The 17,775-nt window shown below is 49.1% G+C and overlaps 2 long non-coding RNA genes across 2 annotated transcripts; one reads left to right on the top strand and one right to left on the bottom strand.

Moving 5' to 3' along the window:
- Positions 1-738: 738 nt before the first annotated feature.
- On the bottom strand, positions 739-1,374 carry LOC135319346 (uncharacterized). Its single transcript, XR_010377867.1, has 2 exons — positions 1,182-1,374; positions 739-993 (listed from the first exon to the last, which is right to left on the bottom strand). It is a non-coding gene; the product is annotated as an uncharacterized LOC135319346 (long non-coding RNA).
- A 6,377-nt stretch (positions 1,375-7,751) lies between these two features.
- LOC135319377 (uncharacterized) lies at positions 7,752-16,634 on the top strand. The gene is made up of 8 exons (XR_010377908.1): positions 7,752-7,776; positions 8,045-9,831; positions 9,920-10,495; positions 11,960-12,057; positions 12,257-12,416; positions 13,233-13,353; positions 13,605-13,800; positions 14,292-16,634. It is a non-coding gene; the product is annotated as an uncharacterized LOC135319377 (long non-coding RNA).
- The last annotated feature ends 1,141 nt before the right edge of the window (positions 16,635-17,775 follow it).

Here is a 17,775-nt window from a genome sequence, read left to right as displayed (position 1 = left end):
GAGAAAGAACACAGCTTTCATATGTAACTCCCCTCTTAGGTTTTAACCTTATGCCACCGTGAGCTATTTTTTAACAACCCTCTATCTCAACCTGAATTGTTCCCTTCCCCAAACTGGATGACAATGGAGACAACAGCTACCACTTCTTGTGCCTTGACTAGGAGTTGCATAGGCAACTTTTTACACACCTGTGTGTGTGTGTTTATATATACTTCCCAGTGTGCGCCACACGGTAGGTGTTCTCCCCATTCCACAGGTAAGAAATACTGAGGCTTCAGAAGTTAAGTTGCTTTCCCGAGGTGGCTCAGCGGGAAAGCCGCAGGCTCAGAGTCCAGTCTGGGCCTCTCAGTGCCAAAGACCAAGGTTTTACCCACCACCCGACAGGGCTTTCTGTCTCACGCAAGTTCACTCGAGAGCATTCTATTCCTTCTGTTGGATTCACCTTAAAATGAAGTTACATTCATGAAATGGAGACCGAACTTTCTTATAATTCGGAAGCACTAAAGCTATAAACTGTGCTGTAATCCTAAACAAACAAAAGTAACCATTTTGAATTGCTTTCAAGATATGAGACAGATGGCGTGTATTTATTTTTAATGTTTAAGAAGACAGAGAAAGCAATTGGGGATGAGACATCCTGCATCATTAATTGGCAAGCATCACCTAATGTACGTAGTTAAGACACAAAGAGAGGAAGACGAGGTCCATGCATCATGCAAATGAGCCAATACAACAAAGTGTATTTAACTGGATTTATTTTATAACAGGGTCTCTCTGTTTCACTCTAAGTAATTTTAATGAGAATTCTGTGAAGGAAAAGAGACAAAGAAGAGAAGGAATCTGGGCACCACATGTCCCGATAGGAGCCATGCTGAGCTGTGCAGTCACTGCAGAATTTTCAATAAAAGGCAGATTTAACGAGAATGCCCGTCGTCACTGTGAGTGTCTCCAAACGCGTGTTGCTAAGCCTTGCGCTGACTTCCCTTTACATAACTGTGCCAAAAAAGAAAAAACAGAAAAAAAGATATCATATGATCTGAAACTGTTTCTTAAATTAGGAGCCCCAATCCAAAGCTGCCATGAACAAACAATGACTAACTTTCAAAAGGCTTAGCTACTTAGATGAAGGTCCCTGTGCACCACACCACACAAATCAGCATCTCCTGAGGCTTTGTACTTACTTGATACCCAGGCACGCGTAGGGGTGACTTGCATGCATGGACGAAGCAGATTTCTAAAGTTTCATGTGACCACGTTTCCTTGTGGTTGTGCAAGACTTCCCTCCAGATGTGCTAGAGAGGTGATGACGGGCACTGGCTTTATCAATTAACTCGCTGGAAAAGCGGACGGCGTAGACCGGGCGTCATTCTGCTGTTTGCCTTGGTGAGGAGACAGGAAAGTGGTGGCACTCAATAGCAGTAAACCCGTGTGTCCTACCTTCCCTTTCAGACAGGAATTGGGGAAAGTCTTCACTGTCACCCCACCTTCACCTGCACAGTTTGCCATCCTCCCCAAAATCGGTCATTTATTCACAAGCTCAAAAGTCAGAGCAAGCTAACTCACCGACAGAGGTGTGTGTGTGCACTTTAACTGTAAAGATGTTTTTTTTTGGGGGGGGGGTCACTAGGTCTATTTATTTACTTATTATTAGCATTTGCTTAACGGAGGTGCCGGGGACCAAGCCCAGGACCTCGTGCCCGCTAAGCACACGCTCTACCACAGAGCTGTGCCCTCCCCACCTTGACTGTAAAGATTTAACTCTTCCTGGTAACACTGCCTTTGGACAACATTCAGGGCTATAAATCATCTCATTAAAGTTAGCGAGAGAGAACATCAACGTTCACTACAAACTGCAGAAATGCTGAACCATAATGATGCGATTTTCAGTGTCTGTCTGTCCTTGTCTGAGATCAGGCACCAGGAGCTCCTGCGGCCTCGGAGGTCCGGCGGCGGTGAGGTCGCCCCTGCAGGGTCCCAGGGTCTGAATGATCTGAATAGAGGTGCAGTGAGGCCAATAAAGGAAGCCTCTGTGGAGGGGATAGCAGCTCGTGAGGATGGCCCCCGGGGACCTGCCCCCGTCTCCTGGCTCCTCCAGCTGGGGATGCCGCACTGTCCTGTGTCAGGAGGCGGGAAGTGCGGGAACGGGTTTGGTCCTCTTCTGACCAGAAATCTTCACAGGGTTTAAGAGAGGAAGGTATGCAGGCGGCTTGTGGCTCATTGTTAATCAGTCAGGACCCACCCACTGAGCTTCCTGAACTCAGGTAATAAGGAGCATTGCCTTTTTTTTTAGTATTTAATTTTTTTAGGAGGGGGAGGTAATTAGGTTCATATATTTATTTTTTTAATGGAGGTACCAGGGATTGAACCCAGGGCCTCGTGCATGCTAAGCACACGCTCTGCCACTGAGCTCCACCCTCCTCCCGAGGAATGTTGTCTTTTAAGGATGCGTGTGTTCCGGTGACCAGCCTGAGTGGCATCCGGAAGTCAGACCAGCTGTACAAGAACATCTAACCCGCTGGGGCATTTTCTTTAAGTTGTGACTTTCTTTGGACACTTTTAACAGGAGCCCAAACTAGGACTTTTTTTTTTTTAAGGGAATTCTACTAATTACATTTGCAAACACTGGGCATTTAGCCCGTCGTGTTCTGGGGAAGCGATGGAGAACTTCCCACATGCAACTCACAAGTAGAGGAATCGCTCATTCCTGGCTTAAACCCTTTAAGCTTTATTTTGCTCGCTTCCAAAGCAGGAAGAATGGGAATCCTTTGAAGACTGTTGGCAAATCAGACGTATGTCAGGGTCAGTAGTGAGTCCTCATTATCTTTGTGTGTGGGTATTTATTTCTCCATCAGGAAAATAATGTCTGTCTTCCCGTCAAATTTGTCTAAAAATAGAATTGAAAAAATAGCACGAGGAAAAGTTCAGTCACGTTCAGTTTCCGCAGAACGATTTTCCAGTAGATGCAGTGCAGGACACGCTTAGGCTTTATCTGCATTTTTATGAGCAATAAAGCAGCTTCCTCTTGAAATGCGTGCTGTGTTACCGAAATCTCACAGGAAGGAAGTTCTGCAAGTCTTTGAGTAAAAGACTTTCCTGTCGAAAGCTGTGAACGCTCTGACCAATGGCAGAACTCAACTGACCAACAGACTCAATGAGTTGATTCCGCTGTTTTTGACAAGTGACAAAGAACCCAGAAGTCCCGGTGGTTACTGCCGTTTTCACAAGCGGCTGTAAACCCCGAGGACTGTCCAACCCTCCCGAGCCAGGTGGACTGTGCTCAGTTGTCCCATGAACCAGTGTCTCATCGGGCCCTCCTTTTTGTTTTTTTATTTACTTATCTATCTATCTTCTTTATTATTTAACTTGGCGCATTCTTTCTAATGCAATGGATTCTGTGCTCGAACGCCCTGTGCATCGCCAAGTATCAGCCTAGACACTAGAAGCCACTTTAATTGGGCGTCCAGTTAGCGCTCCTGTGCTTGCCTTCAGATACACGTGGTTTATTTTCTTTATTTTGCCTTGTTTTTGGTTAACTGGTCCTTGTTTGTTTGCTTGTTTCTTACTTTCACCACACATTTTTTGATGTGCATAACTGCCAGGAACATGCGTTGTACGCCCTGATTGTCCTTAGTGGAAATAAAATACCACGTATTTGCAGAGGTTTGGTTTGGTTTTGATGTCAGTGCTATTATTTGCTTGTGAAATAGCCTCACTGGCCATTGGCTTTGACAAATAAGCCCAGGGTTGATCTGGCGCAGGCCACCGCTCCGGGGGACATAGCCCAGTGCGCGAGGACAGCGCTCACGCGCTCAGGCACCCGGCAGCGAGCAGGGTGGCCCCCCGCATTCTCGTTTTGCAGAGAACAAACCGGAGGCCCAGGCAAGTAACTGACACCGTTGGTGAGGGGCAGAGGCAGAAACAACACCAACCCACCCCTTCCCACTGTCACAGAGGCTTTGTTGAGCTGGCTACTAACATCTCGACCCGGCGCCACAGAAGTCTCAGGGCCCTGCACGAGGTGTGGGCAGAAGTCACCTGCAGGCCCGCTGTCTTCTGCTAGGGCCGCCTCACCTTCTCAGCACCCGCAGGGCTCAGCTGCGCACGGCCCAGTGTTGGGGAAACCGAGGCCAAGTCTCGGAGGAAAGTGATTAGGGCAATCCGTACGCCTATAAGCTCGGTCTGCACGGCACAGTTCAGTGAGAACCATCTCCACTGGTGTCTGTTTTTAAAGGACGTCTTCCTTCTGCAAGTGCACTGAATGCTCCAGGAAGGGCCACGTCCCTCTGAACGGAGCTACTCGGGGAAATGAAAGTGAAACTGAATTAAAACCCATTTCTGGAATTGTCATTACAGTTTAAATAATCAAGTGTTCTGAAGGGGAGGGTATAGCTCAGTGGCAGAGCACATGCTTAGCACACGTGAGGTCCTGGGTTCCAACCCCAGTACCTCCATTAAAATAAATAAATAACCTGATTACCACGCCACCCCCCCACCAAAAAAAAAGGAAAAAAGAGAGTCAAGTGTTTTGATCTATTACTCCTAAATCGAATATAAAGTCTTTTTAATTCTGGACACGAGTCTTTCGCACAGGAGGAATTAATCGGGTGTTCCCAGATGACCAGTTAAAATGTCGACGAATCCCAAACCTCCTTTTTCACAACCTGCCATTTGTGGTTGGTGGTTTTTTGCTGCTTTCAGTCAAAGTGGCCGTCTCTGCCTTGAAGGTCAAGCGGGTGACTGAGCTGTCCTGCTTCTCCTGTGTCCGCTGCAAGCAGGCACGACCAAGTGCATATAATCTTTTTCCAGTCAGAAGTAACACTGCTCGGCGGGTGAAATGAGAAAGCCGAGTTTGGACCCCTCCCTCGTGCGTCCCTGTGGCCTGGGCAGGTGGCCGAAGCTCTGAGTCTGCTCTTCCCTCAGCGATGGGAGCCCCTCAGGCGGCGCTGAGAGGACTGAATAGAGGAGCCGGGCATACATCCCGGTGTCATCCCGGGGCCGGGAGGCCCACAGGAAACCAGGCATCACCCGCTTTTCTCTTAGAGGCAGGTTGCTTCTGTCTCAAACCCTTGGATAGAAACTTTTCTCACCTGCAATTTTTCCTTTTAGCAACTCTTTTCCATTCAACTGATTTTTGGGACCTGGTCCAGGGAAATACTCTGTCAGGACACTTTAGCAGCAAATAATTGTGCTTGTCGGTCCCCACTGGGGTCCCCCACTGGCTCCATCACTTTGGAGCCCTGGGTGCAGAGCCTGGAGGGAGGACTTCACCCCTCGGCAGCAGGCAGCACATCCTGCCTCAGTTCCCCATTCAGCCCTGAGTGGGGACATCATATCTTACACACATGGAGCTGAGGTCTTGCCACGTGGTGCATGATCCCACGGAGCACAGCCTTAGCCTGGACCAGGCCCAGCACGACAGCGTCCTCCTCTCACCTGTCATTCCCCGTGCGTGGTGCCCTGAGTCTGAAATACAAACGCTATTAAACCTCATGTAGCAAGACCGTACGCGAGTGTCAGAGAGGCTGAGACTGGTGCCCAGGCCCTCCGCTCCCCGTCCCGCCTGCTTCCTGCGGGGCCACAGCTTTACAGCCTCTGTGGCCTGGGGGGCAAGCCGCGGACGGGGCTGGAGAAGGGGCTGCGGCAGCTGCAGCCCGCACCCTAAGCAGCGTGCACTTGCAGACTCCGACTTACTCTTTAGACTTTATGCCTGGTACAGACTGACCGCTCTGTCCCCCCGAAACCCACGTTGCGTCCTGAATGCTGTCTCACTGGACTGTCCCCCAAATCTCGTGAGAGCAGGAATGACTGTCCCTGTTTCACAATGGCTGGAGCACACCAGCGTCACCGACACCAGACCGTCATCCAGACCTTCATTTGGCTCCCCTGCCTGGGCCCGCCCGGCACCACGGGATGATCGGGGTGCACTCAGGCTCCCGGGGGGGAGGCCTCCCTCGGGGAGCGGCTCTGCGCACAAGGCGGAGGAGGGCGGCCGTGACTCAGTTCTCCTGGGCTGGCACCCAGACGGCCCGTGAGTCAGGAGGAGAGGGGCACCTGGGGTGCAGCCGTCAAGCAAGAATCTGTACTTTCCTTGCCCATTCAGACCTGTTCTGGGAATTTCTATCAGGCCTGGAAGGCAGCCTGACGCCTTTCACAGGACTTAATCTCCTGGGCATGTGTCCCAGAGGGACCACGCCCCTAACCTTACTGAGAAAGGAAGGAGCCGGGTGAGACTCCCTGCAGAGGTGTGAGGTGTGTCCTCATAAAACTGGATTGTTGGGTGGTGACTTACACCCTGGGAGGAGCCGTGGGACAATAGGACCAGGTGGATTTGAGAACTGAGTTCTGACTGCCATGTCTGAGCTGTGTCACTGTGGGTGAGTCACTCAACCTCTCTGAGCCTTTGGTGCAACATCTGTGAAAAAAGGATGATACCTTCCTCGCAAAACTCGGTGAGAATTCTCTGAAGTGGGCATTAAGCAAATATTAATTTCCTTTTCTTTCAAATGTAGAGAATTTAACTTTTCTGGGGGCAAAGAAAGGAATGGTCAGGAAAAGACTGTCTAGGAGGCTGGTAAGCAGAGAGGGCAAGTTTGCTAGAAACAGTGGAGCAGGACCGGTGCGTCTCGAGGCCCCGGGGTCGTGGGTTCAGCTCAGCGCTTTGGAATCAAGTGGGGCGACGCACTGTAGACACGGAGGAGACCGGGGGGATGTGGCGATCCGACTGATGATTGTTGCCCAGAATCATTTGTTTTCAAGATAATTCGCTTTTTGGGTAATTTTATATTAGTTTACGTAACATTCACGAATGTTATCTTATCCACGTAGTTAATCCAATGAAGAAACTCTCAGCATCCTTATTCTCCAGGCAGTTTGTGTCCTGCCTAAGAATTCTCAGGCTTCAGCCATCTGACTGCAAGTGTCTCTGCTAAGGCGAGAAGGACACTGAGGACAAACTCGAAGGAACGCACTTGCCCTCAGGAACCTCCCAGTAAAAGTAATAAAATCTACAAATTGAAGGGTGGTGTCGCCTCAGGGCTCATAGGTCCAACAGGCGCTGAATGCTTATGAAAGTATATTGGCGTGGTGCGTGCATGACGCGGGAGCCTGGGTTTGCAGATTGCTTCTCAGTTGAAGCCCTTCTATTTGCTGTGTTCTAAATGCAGAGAAATACAAACAAGCCAATTTTAACTTAGGTGTCACTTCGCATGAGCAGACTGGTGGAAAGGGGTCCTGTGTGGGTCGCAAGTAGGAGCTCTAAACGCTGGAGGAGGTGTAATGCATCAGGACTTGGAGCACGATCATTAGCATTCAAGGGAATTCTACAGGCTGCTCACGGTCAGTGTCTCTTTTTCCAAAGTGCAGAAAAACATACGCATTTTGCCTCCTAACACTCCACAGAATGCGTTTGGAGCAAAACTCGGACACTCAAGGAATTGCCAAAAGGTGTTTGCGTGTCTGTCCTGTTTTCGAGCTGCAGATTCAGTAAGTCACAAGCAAGAACACAAAGGATGAAGGGCTTAAACGGCTGGGGCTGGGATGTCGCACAAATCACCTTGGCTTACAATCTTTTTGGCAGCTCATTCAGTCTTTAATTTTTAAATAAATTTGTCCGATTTATTTTTTTGCCTAACACTCCTCTCCACAGAGTCAATGGGGCTTTATCATCATACACTTTTTTTTTTTTAAGCCCCAAGTGTTTGGCTTAGAAATGAAACAGAAAGTTAGTATTTGAGATGCTCCGCTGCTTCCTCAAGTACACCAGCTGAGAAGCGCCAGGTGAGCAGAGTCAGGTCAGGTGGGATGGAGGCCCCCAAGTGGGATCTCTGGTGGGGAAATACCTTCCTGGTGCTTTACATGCGGAGCAGGGAGGTGAGGTGCCCTCACTGTTTTATAGCTTTTGGAGTCAAACCTTAATCAAGAGACAGAAGTCAAGATGACTTCAGAGGTCTTGGAAAAAAGGCAGGCCTCTTACAGAATTGCATGTTTTTATACGGCCTTTGCAGAGAGAAAGTTGTGATTCAGGGTCTGTAATTTTTATTTACAGACTTTCAGTTCTGCTCTTGCTTGGTTGAAACCATTGGTTCCGTCTTTCATTTCCTGTATCGCTGAGAGCAGCTTCTCTGTGTTCCTACGGGGTCTGGATCGGCCCTCGGATGAGCAGGGCCCAGTCCGCGGCTTCTACCTGCACGGGGCTGGGGGGGCTCTGGTTCACGTCAGGGGGCCCCTTCCCAATGTGGACGTGAGCGCTCTGATGCTGGGGTGCGTGGAAAGAGGGCCCGTGTGGACTCCCACAGCCATGCATGTAACCGAAGACGTGATACCAAATGCAGAAGTCGACAAGGGGAGAAAATGCCATTTCATCTGCACGTGGAACTATGGTTTTGTACCAGAGCGAACATCAGAAGATTCGGGGGAACTTGAAAGTTACCTGAGGCCTTTGGCTTAGAGATTAAAACTTCAACTTCTATTCATTCTAAATATTAGGCAGATTCTGACTCCTCAATGTACACAAAAAGAAAGAAAGAAAAGAAGAGAAAAAGAAATGGCATATTTTTGTGCACTTTGAGAAAGAAGGAATGGGTTATTACCAGTCTTCAGTATTCTCCTTAACGCTAGAAATTAAGCTCAAATTCCTTGAGCAGAAAACCAGTTTGTAAGAAAAGTCCTGTGAACCCAGAGATGGAGAGATGGGGGCCTGGGGGCTCCCTGACTGTGCTGGTCACACTCTTACTGTCACGTCACAATTAACTAAGTCCCCTAGCCTTCAACATGTCGCAGGTTTTGGAGGACACATCGCTCGAGGGCATTCTGAGAATCACCTAGCACACATTAGAAAAAGCAAGCAAAATGCCCCTTTTATTTTTTTAAGAACACAGTGTCTCAATTATCTCATCTTGGGGATGGACCAGGGGAAAATCCAGAAAATGTGAGTTCTGTTATCTGGCCACTGAGCCCCGTTCTGCCTGAGGTTTGCCTCTCGAATCCACCTCAAGGCTATATGGTGCATCCTGGGCCTGATCCTAGGGAAAGGAAAGAGGGGGTACAGGGGGCCCCAGCACCCAGAGGACCCCGGAGCCACCCAGCTTTCACCCAGCCTTCCTCGGATGGGGGGGACGGAGATGCACAGAGCTCCCCAGCGCAGGGAGCAGGTGCAGAGGAAGCAAGAGCCCCCTTTTCCTCCCAGGTCACACCTGGCCCTAACACCCCCATCAGGAGGAAGCAGCCTGGGGACACCACAGTGATAAACGTCTTCCTCACTGACTGTTTTCCTAGGCCCACAGACCTCTCCCTCTCGCTGTGTGTCCTTTACTCCCGGGTCCCCTCAGGGTTCTGCTCTTTCTTGGGTGTGCTCCGAGCTGGGAATCAGCGCCACTGTGATGGGGAAGGTGCTGGGGGAGGGGGAGGACCAGTGTCGCTCCCACAGACCCGAAGGCTCTCCCTGCGAGGGCGGGAAGCTTCTCCTACCTTCCGGGACCAACAGAGTTTAGTTACCTGCACGTCAGGTGCGCGTGGCGCCTGCTGCACATGTCTTTTAGTAAATGGGTCTTCTGTTACCCATTAGAGAATCCCGTCCTCCTTTTTAGGGAAAACTTCTCTCGTAGGAAAAATTTAAAATGCTTGTTCACTCAACATGGGATTTCAACTTCAAAATTAGAAAAGAAGAAGGGCGTGTCCCCACTCTGTGCGGAATAAGACTTCGGCTCTGCAGACGTGAATGCGCGTGGCCGTTAGCCCCCTGACCAAGGGCAGCTGTCACTTTTAGGTCCCCTTCAGGAAAACGACGTCCCAGGCGAGGACACAGGCCAAGGCCAGGGGCAGCGCTTACAACAGGTGATACTCGCTTCTCTGTTTCTGCACCTTTCTTGTCTAATTCAGTGTTTGCTCTTTGCTAAGAGTTTCTGCCCTGCTGTTCTTCCAGACCCCCTTCCGCTGTAGAGGTGGAAACCTGTGCCAGGCTTTCCTTTATGAAAACCCAAGGTCTGCTTCTGTGTAACTGAGAGGCTCCCCCTACCCCACCGACACCTCCTCTGCCAAGGACAGTGTTGGCGTTTAAGAACAAATCTCCAGGAGAATGAGGGACTGTGACTGTCCGGGAGCTGCAGACCCCCTGCTCCACGTGCCTCCTGGGGAGACACTGACGGCTGCCTCGGGGGGAGGGCCTGGGCCTGCAGGACAGGCTGGCACAGGCGTCCACCCGTCTGTTTGTCTTTCTGCCTAAGGAGCAAAACTTAGAGGTGCAGCAGGCAAACAGACCCAGAAGGACCCCAGCACAGCGGTTCCCGGGCTCTTCGTGAGACTCTTTTGTCGTTCGATCTGTGACTTCTGCTCAGTCAGGAAGCAAAGCGGGACTGTCGTGCAAGACTGGATCATTTCTGTTACGTTAGTGGCGTCTTTGCATGGCTGCTCTTTTGGGAGCCTCTCCAGTGGGGAAGTTGTCTAGAGTCCTGGGGGAAATAAACTCTCCCCTTAAATTCTTCTACAGCAGTGAATGCAGGTAAGCGAGCCCACTGCCCCGACCCCCTTCCATGGGAAAATTCAGACACTTACGTCTGCCAGTTGCGCCACTGAGTCACCCAGCAGCCAGGTATCCGAGCTCACACAACACTTCTTGGGCAAGTCTCAGCTGAGTCAGCGGCCATAGGTCCCAGTCCAGACAGACAGCGAGGGGAAGGTCTGTGGCTCCAACAGTCTCATCCCGTCCTTCTACTCTGTGGGCGAGAAGGTGCCTCCTGATCACAGCCAGTGACTCAGCTGGCCAGGACGATTAGTTAGGTTCTTGGAACATTCTTGCAGAAATCTCAGCCCAGAAAGCTCGGCAAGGCCATTCTGAAATTTTCAACTCTGCTGGGAGAACTGGTGAGATGACGTCTTATGGAAGTGAGTTCCCCGTCCCTGGAAGCACTTAAGAAGGGGCTTACCTCTGGGTGAACAGGGGTTTAGCGATCGCTCTGCTAGCTCTCAGGCTGTCCTCCCTGCAAACCTCACAGTCTGTTATGACGTGAGGTGCATCATCCCGCGAGGTGGGGGGTTGATCTCATAGCCCCTCCTGCCTCCTCCAGTTGGGATGCGACCAACAGGGACCGCCTCGGCTCCCTCTCCAATCCCCGACGAGGCTGGGAACAATAGGAGATCTAGTAGAATTGTATTTGATTTTATGGACTTATTCTGATCAGCCCCGAAGATCCCATGGTAATACATGATTTTTGTGAGTCTCCCCGAGTTTAGATTCATGTCCATGTAATAACTCAGGTACAATGCCCCAAAACCACAAAACAAGAGCGGATGTTCATCCAGGGATTATCATGCACAAGACACGAAGGTCGGTGTTTCATTGTATTTAGCACTCTTGGAAACGCGGAAGTAGACATTATTGATATGACGCTGTTACAGAGGAGGGAACTGAGGCCCGGAGGGCTGTCCGAGGCCACAAGGACAGGCACTGACCGTACTCCGCCGCTCCTGCCCCGGCGGGTCAACACGGTCAGCCCTCTGACCCAGCAGGGCCCTTCCCCTTCATACTCATCTACGTGTGCACACGGGTATAAACCTGTAAACATTTGCATCAGTGACCATCAAGATAGTTCTCACGTACATACAGATCATATGTGACTGTAAATTTAAGATCTCTTTCTTTCCCAACAGTTTAGACTGTGTTTCCACCGTCTTGACATTTTGGCCCATGTAACTGGGGGGGGGGGGGCGTCCTGTAGGGAGATCTGTCACATCCCTAGCTCCAACCCACTTGATGCCAGAAGCACCCCCACCCTCCACTGTGACCACCAAGACGTGTCCAGATACTGCCCTGCTAGGGGCAGCAAGAGGAAGGGCCCAAATCACCCCTAGATGAGAACCACTGGTTTAAAGCTTTCAGGACAATTTTATTCTTGAGGTCCCATTTCTTCATCTGAAACATAGAATGTGTTGATGGCAAATAGTCCAACAGTTGCTTGTTTGACAGGAGGAAATCAGACTGTCCTCTTCCATCTTTACTCACCACTCGTCCCGAGCAGCCGTCTCAGAGCTCAGCAAGTTTTCCCTCCTCTTCCCCGAAACCAGGTAAGAGATTCTCTGACTTTCCATCAGGCTCCAGGGCTGACGCCTGTTCCAGATCTCCCAGAACGCTGCTCATCAAAGGTCCAGTCTTACCCAGGATCTCATAATATTGCATGGCATTTGTTCTAAGTCTTCAAACTTGTTTTTCTTCTTCTCTTTTGGGGAAAAAAAAAATCTAGATTTGTTTACTAATCTTTCCTAGGCTGTGCCAGTACCAGCAGGCTTCTTCCTTCAGAATATCTAGAAGAAAAATCCTTAAAAGAAATTGATTTTAAAATAGGATGGTTTTCTCAAGTCCTCAACATGGTTTTTATTACACAGACCATCTGCGTAAGAGGTCATGAGACCTACTGAATGATGAGGTGCGTATCGATAAAAGTGTGCGCTGGCACCTTTACACACCACGGGTCTGCTATAGATGCTCCCGTTTCAGACCTCTGGACAGCACCCATTCCCCCAGAGCAGGACTGACCTGACGGCCCGTGGCCCAGCCGGAAACCGAGCCCCTCCTGTCCTCCCTAAGTCCTGGGGGCTGAGCAGGAATTCCTCCAACCACCTGTTCCCTTTTGACTACAATTCCTCCTTCATTTCTAGTGGTTGTTTTCGTTCAGTGCAGATTTATAGTATCAACTTGTAGTATAGTATAGTAATTTCTCTCCCAGATCCTGCCTTACACATACAATTTCTGGGCTGATTTCTGCCTCCTTCCAATTGAACACATATCTGAAACCACACTGATATATACCCTTGAGAAATTTTTAGACTCCAATTTCTACTTAAACTCGGCCTGAGTGCTCTGTTGTGGGTTTGTGTTTTTTGTTGTTGTTTCTGTTTGTTTGTTTGTTTGGTTGGTTAGAATGGGGCTATTTAGAATGGGGCTTTTTTCATATTAGGGGTAAAACGATGAGGTCAAATTAAAGAGGACGTATTTCTAAAATTTTTAAGAAATATTTCTAAGATTTCTAAATCTTTTAAAATGAGGCCTAAACTGAGGTAAGAGATTCTGTGTTATTTTTAAGTGAGGTGAGGAAAAGTTTTATTATTACATCTATATTTTCTTACAATGGATTTTTTTTATGAAAAAGACTGTGAGTAAATTAAATGGGAAAAAATACATTCTAAAATAACTCCTAAAATTCTCTTACCATTCTGTACCAAATTCATTATTGATTAATAAGAATCAAGGAACAACGCGACGGGAATACATTACGGTGGAAAAGCCTGCACTTGTATGAGAGAATCAATACCCCAGACGTCCTCCTCTACAGTGACAACTGATTACCGTAATATCGTTTCAAGGTACACCACTCAGAACTCTTTGACACAGCATACCACTCACAGTACAAATTTCCCTGTCACCGACATGGTGTTTACACAGTCAATTATATTTGTGCCTTGGACCAGACCTCATAACACATTTGGCACCCTGCTTAGACTGAACATCAGACCCAGGGTTTTCTCATAAAATCGAGCAATGTGGCATCGTACGCTCTGCTCCCATACACTCTGATGATGCAAGTGTGTTTCCCCATTTCTTCCTCCATTTGAAGGAAAACAAACCGAGAAGCTTGGAATCCGTGTTTCCCATCTGGAGGTGCCGCAGCCTGGCTCTCATGGCTGATCTCAGAGAATGAAAAATCCTCCTCCAGGAACTGGGCTTCAGCGATGTGGCAGAGCCTGCACCCCTCTCCCGGGAGCCACAGGACCCTGCGACGTGGAGCCGACTCCATCCGGAGCTGCCAGGAGGTGATTCCCATGTTGCGGGGTGGGGAGCAGGAGGGGAGGAATGTGTTTTCATTATCAGAAACTGTTTCCTGTGTCCAAATGTGATTTCTCTACACCCTGCAGTCCCCACTCAGTTGGAAACGGGGAAATCGTAGACGCACAGGAAGCGTTCTCTCCCAGGTCTAGGATAAAGCCTGAGTCCGCTGTGTCAGTCAAACACCCCGTTCTGTCTCCAGCTCTCTCTCTCTTTCTCCCACCACCTCACCTTCAATCTTGCCCAAAGCATTAAACAGTCACTGTATGTTTTAGGCTAAATACACCATTCCATTTATCTGCAAATTTTAAATATATGTATTATATTTTTAAAATCTTTTTCTTTGGGGGGAGGTAATTAGGTTTATTTATCTATTTATTTTTTAATGGAGGTCCTGGGGATTGAACCCAGGACCTCCCGCATGCTAAGCACACGCTCTCCCACTGAGCTATGTCCTCCCCTGCAAATATACTAACAGGAATGCAAGTGAAGTGACCCACCTGAAACTTGAAAACTCTGCCTGTAATCCCTCCATCCCACGACAGAGAGGTGACAGATAGACAGATAAACATGATAATGTAAGTAGAAAGTGTCCAGAAGGAGCAAAGAATAGCAAAAGGAGGAGAAAACCTGGCTTGAGTTCCCCTTTCCAGACATTTAAGTCACTACAGAAAGTTCTCCACATACATATGTTAATCCAACATTCCTTCAAGCTCCAAGCCGAGTCGCGCAAAGCAGTGCCAGCGCCTTTGCTAAGCAGGTATCAGCTATCAGCGGCCTGGACAGAGGGCTGTTTCCAGTCCCTGGAGTGATGACCTGCGTTGGGGAGAAGGAAAGGCCAGCCTGTTTGTCTCCTTCAGCGCTGACTCGACCTGTTCGAAGTGAGAAGCCTGGACGTGAAGACTGTGTGGCTGAGCCGGGCCCCTTCTTTGGGGGCCTGACCCCGCCTAGGGGCTGCCAGCTGGGCTGAGGGTCAGCTGTCAGCCCTAAGTGGCCGTTTGCTTCAGTTGTTCTCCGGTGTCACCGCGCTGCCATGAAGGAGGCGGTGTGATGCGGTTTCGGACTCAGTCTTAAGCCCAAACGATGGGTCCGTCTGGCTACCATTTTATTGCTATCCTCAAAGTACCTTTGCAAATTTAATGGGAAATCAACCGTGAAATTTATCTATTACAAGCAAATACCGGGGGGCTGGATTTGCCTTTGTTGTGTGTTTCCTGGTGGTTCAGGTCTGTCTCCTCACTGCTCCCAGCTGGGTCCCCTGACTCTGTCCCAAAGCTCAGGAACAACTATTTTTAGACCCAGGCAAGCCCCAGGGCATCAGACGGTAAATCATTAGCTGTGACTTTAAAAATAGTCCTTGAGCCACTTTGGAAACATTGATTTCTCCACAGCATGTGGACTTGGATTTATATCCCACCTTTGCAGCTCAGTCCCCATAAACAGACTGAACCCAACCACCAAGGCTGCCCACAGCGGATGTCTCAGGGCGGAGACGGAGCTGTAACAGTGGGGTTGTGCAGCGTTTATAAAACAAACGTTAGGCATGGCCACCGGCCTCCCCCAGGTTCCTTACTCAGCACCACACAGGCCGGCCGGCACCCAGTTGGAGTTGAGAGTCCACGCTGGACTCTGGGCTTCGTATTTTATTCCATAACATTGTGCGGTCAGATGAGGGCGGAACATTACCTCTTAGAACAGCCTGGATGTTCTAAGTCTACACCAGCGAAGTCTCCTGCAGAACTTCTGCCACCAGTTGCTGCCTCTGGTGTTTCATAAACTCGCCGAACGTCAAAATGATGTCATTCCGGACTCCTTGTTTGACTGAGAGGAAACTGAGGCCTAGAGAAGGGAAGGGACTTTTAGGAAAGTTGTGGCAATATCGCGATGGCACGAGAGGGGTCCTGACTCTCGCTGAACCATACTGTGAGAATATAATATTCTGCCTGATGCAGACAGGGGGCTGTTTCCCACGCAGTTCAGCAGAACACAGGAACATGCATCTGTTAGAGCATCGCTGCCCTAGATGCTGTTGGGGAGATGAGGTAGTGAGGAAAGGTTGAAAATTCAGATCCTCTATGATCACGTGGCACAATTCTACACGTGGTGAATTTCACCTTTAACAGTGTGGGTAGGAGAGGAGTTAATGCAAATGTTACTCTGTTCATCAACGCCAATGATTCTGCTTCCAGAAAAGACTCAGCTTTCTGCTGGTCTAAGGGACATTTCAAAAACGGAAAAGGAAAAAAAAAAGAAGAAGAAGAAAGAATAATAGGATAAGAAGAAGGAGCTTTTGTTTTGGTGCACTTTTTTTCTTTTCTTTCTTTCTTTTTTTTGAGTAGAGGAAGCCCTCTTTCACACCAGATTTAAAAGGAAGGCGTTTTAGAAGCGACAGATGCAAATACCCACCTCCACTGTTTGTTCAGCTTTGGCCAAGTTAGAGGTCAGTTTCCAGTTGTTGACAGGGAAAAGGCTAGCGAGCAAAATACCTTTATCATTAAATATTATCTTGCGAAAATATTTACGCGGGTGTAAGCATAGAACATCGTGCTAATAATGGGACACACACGTTTTGAAACTGTAATCCAACCCCATGAAACAATACCCAGGAAAAGCGTCTGTTTTCCTCCCTCCCAGGTGTACACGCTGCTTATAGTTCAGGCTTTGCAGATGTGTGATGGACGCCTACTTCCATGGATTACAATGGCTCTTGGTCAAATAGGATACTTTTTATTACTTCCCCAGATGAAATGCAAGAGAGCTTGGAGTTTCTGTGATAAAGTGTCACTCCTAACGATCAAACTTCATTAAAATTACATTCCTATTTGGTGAGCATTCTTACGTTCCTCCACTGTTGCTCCGTCGCTGCTCTTCTATGGCTTTTCATAGTGAAAAAGCAGTGTCAACAATCAAAGATAGGGTCTTGGGTGCCTTGTAACTAATTCTCCATTCCCTGAGAGCCTGGGGGTTGCCCAAGGCCCTTCCCAGTGGAGCTTACACTGAGAAAAGATTCATGCAACAAGGAGGAGGGGAATTGGGGGGAAAATAAAGTAACTCCTTTTTCCCCTGGGAGTTCCAGGACCTGGCTGTGTGGACTTCCCACATACACGTGAACCAAGCTTTGCACCCAGGGGCGCATGGTGCATCACTCTGCCTGATTTTGCAGCCTCATCCTCTTCTTAGTCCTCAGAGTTCAGGTTCCTGCCATGGCCTCTTGGCTGAGTCTTGGGCCAGCGCTCCCCAAAGTCCCCTTCACCCAGCTCACCCAAGCCAGGCCAGCTTCCTAAATGTGGCTTTCACCCTCCTCCTCCAGCCTAAGAAACAAAGAATTCCCTTTGTCAGATTCACCAGGCTTCAGGACCTGACCACCGGCTTCAAAGTCTTCCCGAGTCCTGACTGCTATTCCCACACTTGCAGCTTCCTCAGCAGGAAAGCTGGTCCCTACGCCTCCCACTTTGGTTGTGCAGACTCTGGCATCCACGCCTTTGCCCCAGCACGAAGGGCTTCCACCCGGCCACGTGCACCGGTGGGCCCTCGTGAGCATGACTGCAATGACTGCATGTCCCCACCTCTGCAGACGTGCACTGTATCTGCCCCAGGGTTTCACCTTAGGGTTCTTGGACCAGCGGTGGGTGAGAGGGCCATTTGCATTTGTACTGCAAATATTGCCAGGAGTTGATAGAATCATCAGAAGTCCCTTGCCACACAGAAAATGGGCATCCACTTTCAAATAAAAACGTTTTTGAGACAGGAGGGAAGGGGGCAGGGCCCAGCCATTAAAAGGATGACACAGCCATTGAGGATGGAACATAAACTGGTTAGAACTGACCCAGCCCCACATGGTGGAGGATCTGACTTCTAGAACTTGAGCCTCGTTACACACTCATTGTAATGGATTAGCTGCCAAATGACACACCCACAGGTGCCATGACAGTTCCCAGGCTGACCATGAAGGGAAAACAGCG

Source organism: Camelus dromedarius, chromosome 26 (genome assembly GCF_036321535.1).
Source record: "Camelus dromedarius isolate mCamDro1 chromosome 26, mCamDro1.pat, whole genome shotgun sequence".
Lineage (NCBI taxonomy): Eukaryota > Metazoa > Chordata > Mammalia > Artiodactyla > Camelidae > Camelus > Camelus dromedarius.
Note: the sequence above shows the minus strand (reverse complement) of the source record. Positions and strands in the feature narration are given on the sequence as shown.